This window comes from Tupaia chinensis, unplaced genomic scaffold (genome assembly GCF_000334495.1).
Source record: "Tupaia chinensis unplaced genomic scaffold, TupChi_1.0 Scaffold143946_1, whole genome shotgun sequence".
NCBI lineage: Eukaryota > Metazoa > Chordata > Mammalia > Scandentia > Tupaiidae > Tupaia > Tupaia belangeri.
Genome location: NW_006203797.1, coordinates 1 through 3466, shown reverse-complemented (window position 1 = coordinate 3466; position 3466 = coordinate 1).

Below are 3466 nucleotides of genomic sequence, written 5' to 3'. Positions count from 1 at the left end.
AGTAGGAGGGCCATGCTGCAATCCCTTCTCCTCCATTCTCCTCTCTGGATCTTGGGCATCCACTCATGTGCCCAGCATGAGTTTTAAGCCACAGGGTATAGGACTTAAACCAAGGTCGACTACGTGGCAGTCCAGCGATGTAACCATTATGCCATCTGCTGGTCACTATAGTTTTTTAAAGAAATGAACTATTGACAGTCCCCAAAACTTGGATAACTCTCCAGAGAATCAGTGAAAAAAGCCAAACATGAAAGGTTGCATACTGTTTGATTCCATTCGTATAATTTTCTCAAAATGACAAAATTATAGAAATTGACAATAAATTAGTGGTTTCCAGGCATTATAATGGGGGAGAGAAAGATGGAAGGAGAGAAAAGTGGGAGTGGTTTTGGAAAAAAAAAAAAAAAAAGGCAACGTGAGGGGGATTTTAGTAAGATATATTGTATTCATACCAATGTCCTTGTTATGATATTGTACTATAGTTTTGAAAGACATTTCCATTGTGGGAAATTGATTAAAGTGTCCATGGGATCTTTATTTTTTCTTAAAACTGTATGAAAAACTATAATTATCTCAAAGTGAAAAGTTCAATTAAAATAGTGATAGCATTTTCATACACTAACAATGAACATGTGGAAACAAAAATGTAATATATATATATATATTTTGAGAGGTTTTCGCTATAGTGTGCGTGTGCTCGCCCAGAAAGACAAAGAGAGACAGAGAGACAGAAAGCGAGAAAATGGTCACGCCACAATCCCTTCTCCTCCATTTTCCTCTCAGGATTTTGGGCATACACGCACATGCACCTTGCATGAGTTTAAGCCACCGGGTCCTGGACTCGGACCGCGGTCGACTACATGGGAGTCCAGCGACATAGCCATTACGTTAACTACCGGTCCCCCAAAATTTAATATATTTAAACACGCAATAACATTTACAGTCACTGCAAAGACAATGAAGTAGATATAATTTTAAAAGTATATATGTCCATGAGGGCTAATGGTGAGTACCAAGAGATAGCCCAAAGGAGTTCTCTCAGGTGACTGAACATTTTTGGATCTGCATGTGGTGGTTACTCAAAACTTTACAAAGTATACAATACTTAGAGCTCTACACATGCACACACACACAGAGAGAGAGAGAGAGAGAGAAATGCAAGTTAAAAAATAGTGAAAACAGAATTAGACCTGTAGTCTAATTAACAATACTATACCACTATCGGTTTTCGCACTTTGTTATAATGCTATATCTACAGAAAATGTATTGAGGAAAGCTATGTGGAAAGTACAAGTTCTTTTTCTACTACTTTGCAAACTTTATGTGAAACTATTTTTAAAAAATAAAATGTTAAAAAAAAAGTAATGAGAGGAGGCTGAAGACTGAAGAGAGGTCAGAAATAATTCGAGGAAACAGGCTCTGCAAAGGAATGGTGCTCATTCTAGTGTGGAACGAAGAGGTTCTATGTGGCCTTAGTCTGTATTTTCATGATCCTTTCCTGATCAATGTTATTTTCAAATTGAATTTGACAAGTAGTAGTTGTCAAATTATTGTCAGATATACATACATACATATGAAGAAAAAAGTGTCAGTTTTCCTTCCTATCGCCTTTACCAGAGGTGAACAATGATGAGCAACTTGATGTATATCTACTCTGGCGTTTTGGTGGTTTTTGTTTTGTTTTAAGTTTGTTATAGGGTGCATGTGCTCTCCTGAGAGAGAGAAAAGTGAGAAATCACCCCCATGGCAGAATGGCCATACTGCAATCCTTTCTCTTCCATTCTCCCCTTGGGATTTTGGGCACACATGCACACAAGCCAAGTGTGTTTTTTAAGCCCCAGCTTCTCGACTTGAACATAGCTGGTCATGTGGGTTCAAGTCGTCCTAACCTCTGGACCAACTCTTTTTGTTGTTGTTGTTGTTGTTGTTTTTGTTTTTTGTTTTTTAGATATTTTTGCTATAGGGTGCATGCACTCCCAGGAGAGACAAAGGGAGACAGAGAGACAGAAAGACAGAAATCACTTTCCCAAGGGAGAGAGCTACACTGTAATTCTTTCTCCTCTAGGGATCTTGGGCTCCCATGCACATGTGCCTAGCATGAGTTCCAAGCCTCCGGTCTGGAACCCTGGTCAACCACATAGGAGTCCAGTGCCTTAACCACTACACCACCTGCTGATCTCAAAATCTGGCATTTTAAAAATGTACTTGTAGTGGTGTGTGGATGTGCTGTTGATGCAATCAGATGTTACACAATAGCCAGATGGCTCTGGAACTGAGTTATTTTTACTTGACCATGTATGTAGGACAACTGTCCCATGAATGTACATGAACCTGCTGAGTTCCTTAAATACTTACACAGGATATCATAGAGGTATTCAAGCGTGACTGTAAACAACATTTGGGGGGTCAGACCTCCTTGGAAAAACTGGGATCAGACTGTATAACTATTTTTGTTAAAAGTCATGCCCATAAGGAAGCATTTTTCCTTGCTTCATTAACATCTCTGAAAAAAACATGATCAGGTATGGGCTGGATTGGTTTAGTTCACTTAGAATAAACATTAGGTGAAACCAGGAATGTGCTTTTAACCACACCAGCAGTAAAGGCCATAAGCAAACACAAATGAAAACCAGAAGCAACTTAGTGCAGCCCCAAAGGCAAACAATGGTTTTAGAGGTGCTTATAAAAGGAAATACAACGGGGAAATTCCCTAATAACTATATAGGTCCAGAAAATATACCAGCGAGAGAAAAATACACGCGTGTGGATTTGGTGGCACTTCATATTGCAGTTACGGCACTACTCGAATTAAAGAAACAGAAATGTGAATGAAAGAAAAGTACGATGGATTTGCTGGCTCAGTTTTCTAAGAACACCTTGGGGAAGGGGGTGCTGTAAAAAATGAACAAGGCATTCTGGTAGTGCTTTCTGTAGAAGAATCAGCATAGCAGACCAGACCTTCAAGTGCTCCACTCTTCACTCCACTCTATGGGAGATCCAGCAAAGCGACCACTGGCAGCACCAGCACCACCTTCCAACCCATGGAGTCCTGGGCCTTTGCTCACTGGAGCCCAAAGGATATGGGGTTCTGCAGGAGGTGCAGGATGAGTGGACAGGATTGGAGGGCCGGTCCGGTAGGCGGGGTTAGGTAGACAAGGCGGTGGCGCTGCGGTATTTGGCTAGGAGCCAGATTATCCTATGCGTGAAGTAGGGACAAAGTGAGGGGCCAGAGCTCTGCTGATAGGTGCGGGCTCCTGAGCGGGGATCTAGGAACAGGTCCCAGGGGAAAGCTCTGGGCAGAGCGGTGCGGGTGGGACAAACTCGTGGATGTGGCCACGGCGGTACGCGGGGACTCGCGCCAGAGGCCAGGCTACGCTAGGAGTGGAGGAGCTCTGCGGGTGGTGGTCGCAGGCAGTAGGAGGCAGGGCTGTGCCGATAGGTCGGGACTCCTGGGCAGGACTTGAGG